We start from the raw sequence: 16,428 nt of genomic DNA on the forward strand, positions 1-16,428 counted from the left end.
GACAGAGACCAACATGTTAGCCATCATCAGCAAGTACCAAAAGGAACTAAGTCTAGCCACGGCCCACGAGCATAGGGTGGCGGACGAGTATGCCCAAGTGTACGCAGAAAAGGAGGCTAGAGGAAGGGTGATCGACTCGTTACACCAAGAGGCAACCATGTGGATGGACCGATTTGCTCTTACCATGAACGGGAGTCAAGAACTTCCCCGATTGCTAGCCAAGGCCAAAGCGATGGCGGACACCTACTCCGCCCCCGAGGAGATCCACAGACTTCTTGGCTATTGTCAGCATATGATAGATCTAATGGCCCATATAATTAGAAACCGCTAGGGAACTTGTATTGTCACTCAAATCTTGACTAGTTATAACTTTTTGAATAAAATGAGTTTATCCCATGTTTTTACTCCAAAAGTCAGTGCGAATCAAATCACTCCTTCATTTTATCTCTAACATGCATTCATTATTTTTTACCTACTCCTCACGTTTGGTTTTTCAGGGAAAAACACCATAACTAAACGCGCCCCAAGGCATCCCTATCGCACCAGATCCAAATCTAGAACGATGGGTGATGAAGAGGATACACAGGAACAGATGAAAGCTAACATGTCGGCTCTGAAAGAACAAATGGCTTCCATGATGGAGGTCATGTTAGGAATGAGGCAACTCATGGAGAGAAACGTGGCCACCGCTGCCGCTGTTAGTTCGGCTGCCGAAGCAGACCCAACTCTCCTAGCTACCACGCACCATCCTCCCCCAAATACGATAGGATGAGGAAGGAGCACACTGGGGCACAATAGCAACCCCCATTTGGGATACAACCGGGTGGCTTACCCTTATGGATTGCCACCTAATTACACGCCGCCAGGCATGCAAGATGATGCGGGTCATGTCTCTTCCCCCATCCTTGAAGGGGAACCTCCTCGACAGCCCGCGAAAGGGGATGTCGAGTTCTACCCCCCGATCCCCGTCGAGGGGCCAGCACCCAACACTTTGCCTCAGCCCAAGCTCACAGCACAACCAATATTCTTATCCACAGAAGGACCCCCCACGGCGATCGAGGAAAGAAGGAAACTCGATCTCCTCGAGGAGAGATTGAGAGCTGTTGAAGGCTTCGGTGACTATTCGTTCGCGGACGTGACGGATCTTTGCTTGGTATCAGACGTCGTCATCCCCCCAAAATTTAAAGTGCCCAATTTCGACAAGTATAAAGGGACGACTTGTCCTAAAAACCATCTCAATATGTATTGTCGCAAGATGGGGGCGTATTCTAGGGATGAAAAGTTGCTAATACATTTTTTCCAAGATAGCTTAGCTGGAGCTGCGGTTGTTTGGTACACTAATCTGGAAGCTTCCCGCATCCGTACTTGGAAGGACTTGATTACTGCTTTCCTAAGGCAATATCAGTATAATTTCGATATGGCTCCCGATCGCACTCAGCTACAGAATATGTTTAAAAAGTAAGGTGAGACCTTTAAAGAATACGCACAGTGGTGGAGAGCCCTGGCGGCACAAGTGGCCCCTCCCATGGTCGAAAGGGAGATGATCACCATGATGGTAGACACCTTGCCAGTGTTTTACTATGAGAAGTTGGTAGGCTACATGCCTTCCAGCTTCGCGGACTTGGTATTCGCCGGGGAAAGAATTGAAGTAGGGTTGAAAAGAGGGAAGTTCGATTATGTTTCCTCCAACGAAATGAGGAACTTCCCCCGAAGCCAATTCCAGAATTCACCCCACTCCCAATGACATACGAAGACCTCGTGCCGTCCCTTATCGCCAACCAAATGGCCGTAATAACTCCCGGGAAGATCTACCAACCCCTTTTCCCAAAGTGGTATGATCCTAACGCAACTTGCACGTACCATGGGAATACCCCGGGGCATTCCATCGAAAAATGCATGGCCCTTAAATACTAGGTCCAACATTTGATAGATGCTGGATGGCTGACATTTCAAGAGGATCGGCCCAACGTGAAAACCAACCCGCTCGCCAATCATGGAGGGGGAGCGGTTAATGCCATTGAGTCAGATAGGCCGCGCAGGTCTAAACCTTTAAAGGACATGGCAACCCCTAGGAGGTTTATCTTTGAGGCCCTACAAAAGGGAGGTGTGATTCCCCACGGTAGGCATAAAGAGGATTCTTGTTTGTTGCATCCCGGCGAGCTACATAACATGGAAACATGTTTGGCAGTAGAGGAATTGTTGCTAGGAATGATAGATCAAGGCCGACTAGAAGTCGGTGATGAGGGGAGGGAACAACAGCATATATGTATGCAGTCCTCGGATGAGAGAAGTTTTGGAAGGCCTAAACCTTTGGTGATATATTTCACCAAGGACACAGCTCCACAAAAGCCCCAATACCCCCCGGCAACTAAACTTGTTCCTTTCCCATATCAAAACAGCCATGCAGTCCCGTGGAGGTATACACCTCCGAGTGAAAGGGAAGAAGAAACCACCGACGTCAGCTCATTGTCGGCCAAGGTAACCAATATCACGGGGCTGAGCAGTGTGACCCGCAGCGGTCGCGTGTTTGCACCTTCCGACCTGCCAACACAACCTGCAAACATTAAGGGAAAGGCCAAGATGGTAGAGGAACAAAATGACAAGGCAACCCCCACTCCGAACGAGGATATTCCGGTAAAGGGTCTTCCGGAGAAAAGGGATGGCTGCGGCAAGAAGGAAGTGTCGCTAGAGGAAGCAAGCGAGTTTCTCTGCATTATTCAGCAGAGCAAGTTCAAGGTCATTGAACAGCTCAACAAAACCCCGGCCAGGGTCTCTCTTTTGGAATTACTCATGAGCTCTGAGCCTCATCGGGCTTTGCTAGTAAAGGTCTTGAATGAAGCTCATGTGGCTCAAGATATCTCTGTAGAGGGCTTTGGAGGACTCGTCAATAATATCACCGCCAACAATTATTTTGCTTTCACTGAAGAAGAAATCCCTGCCGAGGGGAGAGGGCATAACAGGGCTTTACATGTATCAATCAAATGCATGGACCATGTCGTAGCCAAGGTGCTTATCGATAACGGTTCCAGTTTAAATGTAATGCCCAAGAGCACTTTGGAGAAATTACTGTTTAATGCTTCCCATCTAAAGCCAAGTTCCATGGTAGTCTATGCCTTCGACGGCACCTGTCGAGAGGTTAGGGTAGAGATCGACCTCCCTGTACAGATAGGCCCCCACACATGTCAGGTTACCTTTCAAATAATGGACATTAACCCCGCTTACAGCTGCCTGTTGGGGCGCCCATGGATCCATTTGGTGGGAGTCGTTCCCTCTACACTCCACCAAATGGATCCATTCGTAGTAGAAGGGCATTTGGTTATCGTATCAGGCGAGGAAGACATCTTGGTGAGTTGCCCGTCCTCTATGTCATATGTGGAAGCTACGGAGGAGTCATTAGAAACGGCCTTCCAGTCTTTTGAGGTGGTTAGCATTGCCTTTGTAGATTCCTTCTCTAGGCAACCATGCCTGTCCGATGCGGCAGTAATAATGGCCCGAGTGATGTTGGGGAATGGTTACGAGCCCAGAATGGGTTTGGGCAAGGACAACGGCAGCATAACCAGCCTGATAAGCACTAAAGGAAACCGCGGGAAGTTTGGGTTAGGCTATAAACCCACACAAGCGGACATAAAGAAAGGCATTACAGGAAGGAAGAGCGGAGTTCAAGGCTCGCGATTGGGACAAGAAGTCAAAAGAGGCCCGCCCTGCCACATCAATAGGAGATTTATAAGCGCGGGTCTAGGACACGAAGGCCAAGTCGTTGCGATATGTGAAGATGATTCGCCAAGTGGGTCGGAGTTGGTACGACCATGCCCTCCTAGTTTCCGACTAGGAAATTGGCGAGTGGAGGAACGCCCGGACATTTACGCAACAGGCATAATGTAACCCTTTGTGGCTTTTAAAGTCTACAGTTGGGCCTAGGCTTTAGAGTTTTCTTTTGTTAAGGCTTTATGTCTTTTGTTCTTAAAATTATAAAATAAAAGATCTTTCTTCATCTGTTCCTACGTCTCTACCCATTCTCATCCATTTGCATGTTTATTTCTTTACGTTTAATGCCAGATCCAACAACGAGTCCCTCGAAGGTACTAATACCTGGGACCCGACCATCGATTTCGAGCAAGAAATGAATCAAACGGAGGATGAAGAGGACGAGGATGTGGGACTTCCCCTGGAGTTGGAGAAGATAGTTGCCCATGAGGACCAAGAAATGGGGCCTCATCAAGAAGAGACAGAACTAGTGAACTTAGGAACCGACAGTGGGAAAAAGGAAGTAAAGATAGGCACGGGTATGACCACACCCATTCGTGAAGAATTGACAGCCCTGCTGAAAGACCACCAAGACATTTTTGCTTGGTCGTACCAAGATATTCCCGGTTTGAGTTATGACATTGTACAACATCGATTACCTCTAAATCCCGAGTGTTCCCTGGTAAAACAAAAACTGAGGAGGATGAAACCCGAGACATCCTTGAAAATAAAAGAAGAAGTGAAGAAACAATTTGACGCTGGTTTTCTGGCAGTCGCTCGGTACCCAAAATGGGTTGCCAACATTGTACCAGTTCCTAAGAAGGATGGGAAGGTGCGAATGTGTGTGGATTATTAGGATTTGAATCGAGTCAGTCCCAAAGACAATTTTCCTTTTCCGCACATCGATATCCTCGTGGATAATACAGCCAATTTCATTTTGCTTTCCTTTATGGACGGATTCTTCGGTTACAATCAGATAAAAATGGCGCCGGAGGATATGGAAAAGACTACCTTCGTCACCCTATGGGGGACGTTCTGCTACAAGGTGATGTCATTTGGACTCAAGAATGCTGGGGCAACTTATCAACGGGCTATGGTAGCTTTATTCCACGATATGATGCACCAAGAGATCGAGGTCTATGTGGATGACATAATTGCCCAATCTAAGACCGAGGAGGAACACCTTGTCAACCTGCGGAAGTTTTTCGAAAGGCTTAGGAAGTATCAATTGAGATTGAATCCCGCTAAGTGCACTTTTGGGGTCAAATCAGGGAAATTGCTAGGTTTCATCGTAAGCCAGAAAGGGATAGAGGTGGACCCCGAAAAGGTGAAGGACATCCTTGAGATGCCGGAACCCCGTACCGAGAGGCAAGTTCGAGGTTTCCTGGGACGTTTGAATTATATTGCCAGATTCATATCACAGCTCACTGCTATTTGTGAGCCGTTGTTCAAACTCTTACGCAAAAACCAAACCGTTCGTTGGAATGAGGATTGTCAAGAGGCATTTGGGAGGATCAAAAAGTGTCTCATGAATCCTCCTGTGCTTATGCCACCGGTACCCGGGAGGCCTCTCATCTTGTATATGACGATTTTGGACGAGTTGATGGGATGTATGCTGGGGCAACATGACAAGTCCGGGAAGAAAGAGCGCGTTGTCTACTACTTAAGTAAGAAGTTCACGGCCCGTGAAATGAATTACTCCCTGCTCGAAAGAACGTGTTGTGCTTTAGTCTGGGCGTTCCACCGTCTAAGACAATACATGCTGAGGCATACCACCTGGTTGATATCCAAGATGGACCCAGTTAAGTACATCTTTGAGAAGCCTGCTCTCACAGGACGGATCGCCCGGTGGCAAGTTTTGCTATCCGAGTTTGATATAGTTTGTCACCCAAAAGGCGATAAAAGGAAGCGTCTTAGCAGATTATTTGGCTCAGCAGCCTCTCAACGACTATCAGCCCATGCATCCCGAATTCTCGGATGAGGACATCATGACCTTGTTTGAGGAAAAACAAGATGAGGACCGGGACAAATGGACTGTATGGTTTGATGGAGCGTCAAACGTTCTAGGCCATGGCATTGGAGCAGTGTTGGTCTCTCCAGATAATCAATGTATACCTTTCACGGCCAGGTTGGGATTTGACTGCACCAACAATATGGCTGAGTATAAAGCCTGTGCCCTAGCCGTCCAAGCGGCAATTGACTCTAATGTCAAACTGCTCAAAGTATACAAGGACTCGGCACTGGTGATTCACCAGCTGAGAGGGGAATGGGAAACTAGAGACCCCAAGTTGATACCCTACAAAGCCTATATCAAGGAGTTGGCTGATTCCTTTGATGAGATCTCCTTCCATCACGTTCCCCGGGAGGAAAATCAAATGGCGGATGCGCTTGCTACTCTGGCATCCATGTTCCAGCTAACACCGCACGGGGACCTACCATACATTGAGTTTTAGTGTCGTGGCAGACCTGCGCATTGTTGTTTGGTGGAAGAAGAACGGGATGGTAAGCCTTGTTATTTTGATATCAAGCGGTTCGTTGAAAGCAAAGGATACCCATAGGGGGCTTCCGACAACGATAAAAGGACATTGAGGAGATTAGCGGCCGGTTTCTTCATGAGTGGGAGCATACTATATAAAAGAAACCATGACATGACTCTCCTGCGATGCGTGGATGCCAAAGAGGCAGACCACATGATCAAGGAGGTCCATGAGGGTTCGTTCGGAACGCACGCCAACGGGCATGCTATGGCCAGGAAAATCCTGAGAGCAGGTTATTACTGGCTCACCATGTAAAGTGATTGTTGCATCCATGTAAGGAAATGCCATAAATGTCAAGCTTTCGCGGACAATGTCAATGCTCCGCCACATCCTCTAAATGTCATGTCCTCTCCTTGGCCTTTTTCCATGTGGGGGATAGACGTCATAGGGGCCATCGAACCCAAGGCTTCGAACGGTCATCACTTCATTCTCGTGGCAATAGATTATTTCACCAAATGGGTCGAAGCGGCTTCCTACACCAATGTCATGAGGAGTGTAGTGGTCAAATTCATCAAGAAGGAGCTGATTTGTCGGTACGGACTCCCTAGGAAGATCATTACCGACAATGGTACCAATCTGAATAACAAGATGATGCAGGAAATGTGCGCAGATTTCAAAATCCAGCATCACAATTCCACGCCCTACCGACCAAAGATGAACGGAGCCGTGGAAGCTGCCAACAAGAATATTAAGAAAATTATTTAGAAGATGACAGTATCATACAAAGATTGGCATGAGATGTTGCCTTTTGCCTTGCATGGATACCGAACTTCGGTACGAACTTCTACTGGGGCAACACAGTATTCCTTGGTTTATGGAACGGAAGCGGTACTCCCATTTGAAGTAGAGATCCCTTCTTAGAGGATACTAGCAGAATCAGGTTTAGAAAAATCGGAGTGGGCTCAAACACGCTACGACCAACTCAACCTTATCAAAGGTAAGCGCTTGACGGCCATGAGCCATGGGCGCCTGTATCAACAAAGAATGAAGAATGCGTTCGACAAGAAGGTGCACTTGCAAAAGTTCCATGAGGGGGACCTTGTGCTGAAAAAGATGTCCCACGCTGTTAAAGATAATCGAGGGAAGTGGGCCCCGAACTACGAAGGACCTTTCGTTGTGAAAAGGGCTTTTTCCGGAGGGGCCCTGGTGCTTACCAACATGGATGGCGAGGAGCTGCCTTTACCCGTGAATTTCGATGTTGTCAAGCGATACTATGCTTAGAATCTGGGGCAATTGAGGATATCGCTGCATGTTCTTTTATTTTTTGTGTATTCTTCTTGGTTTCCCCCAGGGATTCTCGTCTACTGTATATTTCTCGTCACAGTCTTTTAAAAGAAGAGAACATGAGTTTGAGGTTTCAGTCCTCACTCCGTGCTTTAAAACCATGTGCAGTTTATGGTAACCTGAGCCTTTTTCGCTCAGTCCACGAGATGCCCCAAAGCGCTTAATTAAAACTGAACCTAAACCAGCTTTCACTAAAAATTTGTTGCGTTTGAAAACATTCATGCATACGCATACACATGCATATTTTTTCATGACAGGGGCAGAATCAACTGGCCGTGGTCAGATGCCAGGAAGAAGTTGGAAGCCGAAACTCATCAAGGTAAAATGGTAACGCGGCCACGGTTTACCACACAATGTTGTTTCCTACTTTCAGGTGCTTAGGGACGGACGCAAGTAGAGGATAGGGTCACGACCGATGGGTCGTCGTCCCTTGCCTAGCTCTGGACAAATGGAAAGCGCCGCTGCAAGGCAGCCTAGTATCCTTTAAATTTACAGTAATTATTGTTGTGTCTTTAAAGTAAATATTGGATATCTGCCCTGAGTGGGTTCGAGTAAGCAAATGCTGCCCGTAGAAGGTCATACTTACGTCTCCCCTAAAAAAAGAAAAAAAAACAGGTTAGCTCGCCTGGGCGAGTGCCCCTGCACCTGCAAATAAAAAACGAGGGAGGAGGAGTTTTCCTCCACCCAAAACTCTCCCCCCTCACTTCAAAAACACCAAGCTCATGGGAACTACAAAGACAGCAGCCCCCAAGCTTCCATTGTTGAGTTTTTGCTTCCTTTTTCATGCCTTATTTCACTCCCCACAAGTAAGTGCACTTTCCCCTGGTTATTTGGCTCTCCCTTGATGTGTTTTAGTGCTTTAGTTGCTCATTTTTTGCGAAATTCGTGAAGCAATTCACATGTGAATCCATGCTTGTTTTCGCTAAATTAAGGGGTTGTAAGGGATGGCCTTAGGCCTATGTTGCATTCTGGAGTAATGAGGCATGCCACATTGCCTCCATTCTCTTGCTATTTGTCGCAACCTACCCTTCGGCGGGAGGGCGACGCGTGACTCACGGGATGTGTGTTCCACGAAAGGAATATGTGCGGAGTCACCACCAATGTTTATTTGAGGAAAACGTCGGAAAAACCGGAAAAGACGCGATCTATGAACTTTTAAGTAAAAGGTTCGGGAGTTGTATTTACGCACGGGGAAGGTATTAGCACCCCACACGTCCATCCCAAGGGACGGCAGCCTTTAATCGAATGTGCAAACATGACTTTGATTTTTATGTTCCCTTTTATGTTCTTATATCCTTTATACCCTTTTTATATTTTTCCTTTTTTGTGGTCGACAAGGGTGTTTCCCTTTGCTCCTACGTATTCCTCAATTTGCGATGAGGAAATCAGACCTATGTAGTTCTTTCGGAACAAAGTGTTTGGTTAAGTTGTTTTTGTCTTTTTTGCAAAATATGTTTTTATTGAACAAAAGGTCATTTAAGGTGTTGGACCATTAAACGGTCTTTTGATTTTGAAAGGAGAGAAACGTTAAGGCGTTGGACCATTAACGATCTCTTGTTTTTGAAAGGAGAGAAACGTTAAGGCATTGGACCATTAACGATCTCTTGTTTTTGAAAGGAGAGAAACGTTAAGGCATTGGACCATTAACGATCTCTTGGGGTGGTCGACAAAAGCGGGGCTTTTGCTCCTACGTATCCTCAATTGCGATGAGGAAATCAGACCTACGTAGTTCTTTCTTATCAAGTGATTCTTTTTTACTTAAAAGGTGATCATTTTAAGGCGTTGGACCTTAAAAACGATCCATTTACTTAGTAAGAAATTGAAATGACAAACTTAAAAAACCCTATTTTTGTGGACGAGCTTGACTAGGCGAGTTGGTTTTAGCCGTAATTTCACTTTAGTTATTAGTCAATTCGATTAAGAATGAGAAATCCCAAAGAGAAAATGTCCGATTGATTTTCCGCATTATTTTACTAAAAATATGTTTTTTTTTATTATTATATTATTATTTTTTTTACCTCTTTTTGATTTCCAACGTGGTTACGGCACGACCGAACGGTCGGAATTTATTTTAACCAAAGTTTACGGATCATACAATTCAAACGTTCGGTGGAAATTTATTTTATTTTTAAGTTAAGCGAGAAATGACTTAAGTAAAATGGCTTAAGCACGTCAAGAGGGGGTATAAAAAGTAAATGAAACGAGAATAGAAATACACAAAACACAATGTGGACCACCATGGATACATAGAATGAATCGAAAAGCTTGGTTCGAGGTACTTACCCGTTGAAGATCGAAGAACGATGAAGAACGAATGAAGAACGTCGAAGAACGGTTGAAACCTTTGCAAAATTTTTCACAGAAAACGTTACGGAAACGTTTCGGAAGCGCCTCGGCTTAGATTTTCTTCACGGAAACAATTTTTCCAAGCAAATTCGAAAGAGAGAGAAGTGCCTAAGGGGTTGAACCCTTTTCTTCTTCACTTCCTCCCCTATTTATAGCAAAATAGGGGAGATGCTTGCCGCCCAGCTCGCCCAGGCGAGCCAGGTTGCTTCCTCCAGAAGCAACAGCCTTCTGGAGGAATATTCTGGAGGGCCCAAGTGGGCCTGGGTGCTATTTGCACCCCCCATTTTTACTAAGTACACCCCCTCTGCTTTTTTTTGTGATTCTTTTTTCGTAAAGTTACGGAAACTTACGAATTTCGTAACGATACTTGTTTTCTTTCCGTAATGTTTACGGAACCTTGCGGATTACATAATCATCCCCTTTTTGACTTACGGAATGTTACGGAACCTCACTAATTATGCAACGATGCTTCCATTTGATTTCCGATGTGTCACGGAAACTTTACGGATTGTGCATCAATATTTTCTTTTGTTTTTTTTTTCGGCATGTCCCGGAATTTCACAAATTGCCTAATGATGGGTGCCAAGCACCTTACAAGGACCAAAGAAAAGTCGCATGTCATCAAGCAAAGGTCCCCGGACGAAATTAGGGTATGACAGTTGCCCCTCTTTACTTGTCTTTTATTGGAAATAAAAAGAAAGTAAAGATAAGACACTAATTTCGTTCCTCTCGGTTGACGAGAGTCGCGGGTGACCATAAAATTTCCCCATGCAAATGACTCGTTGTTCCCGGGGGAACAAAAGGTGCAGAAGACGGTGTCAGTCCCTGCCTGCTATCAAGCGTTCTGTCTTATAGATAGCAAAAGAATGTTTATATGGATAACCACTCGGGTGTTTCCGCCCGTGAGCGTGACTCAAAAGTGCGGAAGATGATGTAAATCTCCGCGTGTCAACGGGCTTATCGGCCGCGATTGACGAAGGGTGCAGAATGACCAAATTTTGTCTCTGCGTGCCATGGGACACGACTGTGTCTGAATGCGAAAGGGGTGCGGAATGACCAAATTTTGTCTCCGCCTGTCATTGGGCCCGCTGCCTCTGGATGACAAAGGGTGCAGAATGACCAATTTTTGTCTCTGCACGCCATCGGACATGGCTGTGTCTGAATGGCAAAGGGGTGCGGAATGACCTAATTTTGTCTCCGCATGTCATCGGGCTCGCCGCCTCTGGATGACAAAGGGTGCAGAACGACCAATTTTTGTCTCTGTGCGCCATCGGACACGGCTGTGTCTGAATGGCAAAGGGGTGCGGAATGACCAAATTTTGTCTCCGCATGTCATCGGGCCCGCCGCCTCTGGATGACAAAGGGTGCAGAACGACCAATTTTTGTCTCTGCGCGCCATCGGACACGGCTGTGTCTGAATGGCAAAGGGGTGCGGAATGACCAAATTTTGTCTCCGCATGTCATCGGGCCCGCCGCCTCTGGATGACAAAGGGTGCAAAATGACCAATTTTTGTCTCTGCGCGCCATCGGATACGGCTGTGTCTGAATGGCAAAGGGGTGCGGAATGACCAAATTTTTTCTCCGCATGTCATCGGGCCCGCCGCCTCTGGATGACAAAGGGTGCAGAATGACCAATTTTTGTCTCTGCGCGCCATCGGACACGGCTGTGTCTGAATGGCAAAGGGGTGAGAAATGACCAAATTTTGTCTCCGCATGTCATCGGGCCCGCCGCCTCTGGATGACAAAGGGTGTAGAATGACCAATTTTTGTCTCTGCGCGCCATCGGACACGGCTGTGTCTGAATGGCAAAGGGTTGCGGAATGACCAAATTTTGTCTCCGCATGTCACATGACCTCAGGGTCAATATGACAGGTCTTGTGGGGCGGCCAACAAAAGCAATGCTCTTGCTCCTACGTATCCTCCAATGAGGAACTCAGACCTACGTAGTTCTGGATAACTTGTGAGACTTGAAAAAGTCTCGGTGTTTTCTCCACTTAAATGCAAACATGCTTTAGCAAAGAGACAAATATTCCAACTGATTAGAGCAGCATATGATTTTTTGAGTGACAAACAATGCGTCTACCAGGGAAGGAGAGTTTGCTGATGAAATCCCCCATAACCATAAATGAGATTTTGGATGTTAGCATTTCGTTTCTAAATGACCATTTAGAGGAAACACTGGGTTCGACAAAAATAGAAGAAATCCACCCAAAATGTATCAATCTCGCACAGGTAAGTGTTTTATCCTAATTCCGAACCATAGATATGTCATGACTTGATTTTGCAAATTATTTCCTATCAAATCAAAAATTACATGCGTGATCATGGATCAATAGGACTTCCCTTGGGAATAGGTTCTTTTGATGGGTTTTTCGGCTTTTGTGTGTTTTTGGCTTTTGATTTTTTTTTTGTTGGCTTTTTCCTTTTCTGTTTTTGCTTGACTCGAGGCGAGCAAGTCACCGACGCACAGGATTTTGGTTGGCCATCAAAGGGGGAAGACCATTTTAGGTCGTGGTTTCCTTTCCTTCTTTTTGTTCATTTGGTGACAATTCTATATTGTTCAGATATTGTCCGGTCCAAAGACCTCTCTGCACATTTCTTCTGGTTTCTTTGACCAGGAGCTTGCTTCTTTTTTACTTTCTCCCATTCTTTTTTCTTTGACTTGGAATTTTCTTTCCTTTCTTTTCGCTTTCTCCCACTCTTTGATTGGGAATTTTCCTTCTTTTCTTTTTTTGCTTTCTCTTTGATTGGAAATTTTCCTTCTTTCCTTTTTTTTTTTTGCTTTCTCTTTGATTGGAAATCTTCCTTCTTTCCTTTTTTTTTGCTTCCGAGGGTAAGGATTGACATTCTCACCCTGGGTCAAAGTTTATGGTGAGTCAGGATTTCGGCTCAAGACTTGTAGAATGGCTAGACATGATACATGTCAGGGTTTGGTTTGGTTCAAGGATAAAATGGATGCCCCACATTATTTCCATGACACAAATGCAAAAATGATGATTTAGAAACTTTATGCAAAACTAGTCATGCATGCACCTATGTGGACACTCAAGCGTCAAATTTTTATGGTCATGTGATGCTAGGGCTCAGGATTCATTCCCTCTATTTTTAGTCAACCCAATGTTTCCAAAATATGTTCTTTTATCAATTTGTGCATTCATCCGAGTCCATTTCGGGCGTCCGGGGAAATTTCACAGCATTCACCCTTCAGGTGTATACACATTTTTCAAAAACTAGTTATGATCAGTGATTTTTTTTTCAAAGAAGAGTTGGAAGTCATCTCTTTTCAAAAGCATGTTGGTTTTTCAGCTAGACAACTTATTTTTCTTTTTTCTCTCTTTTTTTTCTTTTTTTTTATTTGTTTATTTCTTTTTCTTGTTTGTTTTTTTTTTCTCTTCTCTTTTTTTTTCATGAGGTATTTTGCTACCTAAACATGTGTATATTTTTGTGAGGTATTTTTGCTATATACATGCATATCCAAGGTATCTTGCTACCTAAACATACATATATATGTTTTGTAAGGTATTTTTGCTATATACATGCATATCCAAGGTATCTTTCTACCTAAACATACATATATATATATATATATATATATATATATATATATATATATATATATATATATATATATATATTGTGAAGTATTTTTTGTTTACATACATGCATATCTAAGGTATCTTTCTACCTAAACATACATATATATATTTTGTGAAGTGTTTTTTTGTTTACATACATGCATATCTAAGGTATTTTCACTACCTAAACATACATATATATATTTTGTGAGGTACGACTACCTTCCGAGCTTGTGCCTGTTTTATTTAAATTCCCAGGATCATGAGCAACTAGGTGCGTCCTACTATAAAAAGTGATCAAATAACAAGCATAGATTCAAAAGGTACTAGGTTGCCTCCTAGTAGCGCTTCTTTAACGTCTTGAGCTGGACGCCTAATGATTTGTCGGTCATGGACCTAGTACTTTGCTTACCTTTGGCTTTGGACTTGGTCGCCTATTGGTCGGCCATGTGTCATAGGCAACGCTCTAACCTTTTTATGGATGAGCTGAGGTGAACTTTAGAGGTGGTGGCGGTGTGTCTATTGCCCGCTACCGGCCATCCCAATGCTGCCCTGGTGTCTCGCCCTGCGCCCGTCTGGGGGCGCAGTACTTCTTGATGAAAGCCCGGTTAATGCGGGGCCTAATGACCTTGTTGGGGCGACAGGCACTCCGTAGAACTAACAGAGGCCCGTAATCAGAGCTGGAAACCCCAGGACCCTATCGGACTTCTTTGGGTCCACCAGGTGTCTTGCGGGCGCGATCCCTGCAAACAATAGATGACATCAGAAATCAGTTTGAACCATATGCATACTTACCTATGTCGGGATGGCATGACCTTGCTGGGGGGGTACGGGCACCCTGTAGGACTGATAGAGGCCCGTAACCAGAGCTGGAAACCCCAGGGCCCTGTTGGACTTTTCCGGGTCCACTGGGTGTCTTGTGGGTGCGATCCCTGCAAACAATAGATGGTATCAAAAATCAGTTGAACCATATGCATACTTACCCATGTCGGGACGACACAGACCAACTGATACCTTTGCAGGGGGAGATTGGCAATGCGGTCGCTAGGCAGAATGTTGCTAAGTAGCAATGTCATCTATATCTGTGTAAGAGTGGTCATGTTGGTGCGCATGATCCGCACTCGTCTCTTTGCAGCGGCACGGGTGAAATCTTGCCCCGGTATGCATAGTAGCTGTGTGATAGCCTCCCTCTCTGGTTGTGCTCGCACAGTTGGCCCTCCTCCAATATCAGGGGGTGGCCCAGGAACCGTTAAAAGGGAACTACTGGTTCCTTAACCGGGAGTGCAAGTCTCGGTTAAGCATTTAAGGACAGAGGACCTTAAATTCTCTTAAGGTGCGAATGTGGAGCACACTGAAAATGAGGACGCGTAGCCCTCTAATGGTGAGGGCGTGCAGTCCTCTAAGGGTGAGGACGTGCAGTCCTCTGTTGGCGAGGACGTGTAGTCCTCTCAAGGTGAGGGCGTGCAACCCTCTGTTGGCGAGGACGTGTAGTCCTCTAAAGGTGAGGGTGTGTAGCCCTACGAAGGCGAGGACGTGTAGTCCTCTAAAGGTGAGGGCGTGTAGCCCTACGAAGGCGAGGACGTGTAGTCCTCTAAAGGTGAGGGCGTGTAGCCCTACGAAGGTGAGGACATGCAGTCCTTTGATGGCGAGGGCGTGTAGCCCTCTGAAGGTGAGGACATGCAGTCCTCTGATGGCGAGGGCGTGTAGCCCTCTGAAGGTGAGGGTAACTAGTACCCAAGGCGAGGGCGGGTAGCCCTCTGAAGGTAAGGACATGTAGTCCTTTCAAGGTGAGGGCGTGCAGCCCTCTATTGGCGAGGACGTGTAGTCCTTTCAAGGTGAGGACATGTAGTCCTCTGGAGGTGAGCCAATAGGTACAAGTACCAAAGGACTTTAACCTTACAAGAAAGCAAGAGGTTGACTCTTTGAGAGGGCCTTTCATCTATTCACTTATTACCTAATATGAACATGATGATTTTTTGGGGATGCAAATGTATGCAACCTTCATCTTGAAATGCAGTAAATGCAGGCTTTGTATGCAATAATGCAATGTTATGGAAAATTGTACAATGTTCATGACATTCTTTCCCTATTTTGTGATTTTGATTTTGATTTGATTTTTTTTGGAAAACACCAATTGACTGTCCTTTTGAAAGAGGTGATAGTCCAAGCAACCTTATCCTATCTTTTGCAAATCTCTCCGAGAACTCCCTCAGAGTGTGTGTTTTGTTTGATTTAGTCATTTGACCATTTTGGAGTGACGGCAATGGAGTCGTTTGATGTTTAATCAATCCATTGAAATCCTAGGGTTTGTCCCCCATTTTTTGTTGAAAACATCGATGGGTGAGAACTTTTGATCGACCCCTATATTCACTTGAGGCTCATGCACGGTGCCCCTCATTGCCCCAGTGTAAGGCTTTGAGGTACCAATCGTTGTCTTTCGTCATGACCTTGTAGGAGGGAACCTATTGGGTGAGAACTTCTAATCTGCCCCTAGGTTCACCTGAGGCTCATGCACGAGGCCCCTCATTGCCCCAGTGTAAGGCTTTGAGGTACCAATCGTTGTTTTGTTTTCACAACCTTGTAGCAAGGGAGAATGAAAGAAGCAGTCGATTCTTGCAAAAAGAATTTTTTCAAGGACGAGAAATAGTCGAAGGATTTTTTTCAGTTGATGGGTTAAGTCAAATGACTCCTATGTAGAAGCAAGACGTTTTGATGTCTTGATGATGCTAAAGGATCAAGTGCTTCTAAGTTTTATTCAAGACAAGAATCCAAGAAAATCAAGATATATGATCAAGTTTGATCTCTTAGAATCTTTAGGAAGAAGTTTCCAAATTGAAACAAACAAAAGGTTTGACCAAAGAATTCTTATCATTTCAAATTGAGATTTGCTCTCTGGTAATCGATTACCAGCAGCTGAAAATGTTTATATTCAAATTTTTAAA

The sequence above is a fragment of the Glycine soja genome, chromosome 20, assembly GCF_004193775.1.
Source record: "Glycine soja cultivar W05 chromosome 20, ASM419377v2, whole genome shotgun sequence".
NCBI lineage: Eukaryota > Viridiplantae > Streptophyta > Magnoliopsida > Fabales > Fabaceae > Glycine > Glycine soja.